The sequence below is a fragment of the Sinocyclocheilus grahami genome, unplaced genomic scaffold, assembly GCF_001515645.1.
Source record: "Sinocyclocheilus grahami isolate Dianchi unplaced genomic scaffold, SAMN03320097.WGS_v1.1 scaffold234.1, whole genome shotgun sequence".
NCBI lineage: Eukaryota > Metazoa > Chordata > Actinopteri > Cypriniformes > Cyprinidae > Sinocyclocheilus > Sinocyclocheilus grahami.
In genome coordinates this window covers 594,609-595,165 of record NW_015505413.1, presented here as the reverse complement: position 1 = coordinate 595,165, position 557 = coordinate 594,609, and the positions used below count along the sequence as shown (strand labels likewise).

Sequence of the window (557 nt, the reverse complement as noted above, 5' to 3'; positions counted from 1 at the left end):
CTGCCAACTAATTTTTTTTTTGAAAACTGCAATACTTTTTTCAGGATTCTTTGATGAATAAAAAGTTAAAAAGAACATAATTTATTCAAAAGCTAAATCTTTTCTAACAATATAAATCTTTGCTATCACTTCTTAAGAATTTAACACATCCTTGCTGAATAAAAGTTTTAATTTCTTTAAAAAAATGAAATAATAATAATTTATATGTACTGTATATTGTTAGAAAAGATTTCTATTTTAAATAAATGCTCTTCTTTTTAACTTTTTATTTATCAAAGAATCCTATCAAAAAAGTATCACAGGTTCCAAAAAATATGAAGCAGCACAACAGTTTCCAGCACTGATAATAAATCAGCATATCAGAATGATTTCTGAAGATCATGTGACACTGAAGACTGGAGTAATGATGCTGAAAATTCAGCTTTGATCACAGGAATTAATTAGATTTGAATGTATGTTAAAATAGAAAATTGTTATTTTACATCGTAATAATATTTCACAATATTACATTTTTTTCCTGTATTTTTGATCAAATAAATGCAGCCTTGATGAGCATA

General features: G+C 24.8%; 1 protein-coding gene across 1 annotated transcript in view; it reads left to right on the top strand.

The window, feature by feature from the left end:
• LOC107597667 (rab GTPase-activating protein 1) overlaps nt 1–557 on the top strand; it is a 116,639-nt gene that overhangs the window by 48,003 nt on the left and 68,079 nt on the right. The gene's annotated exons all lie outside the window — the stretch shown is intronic.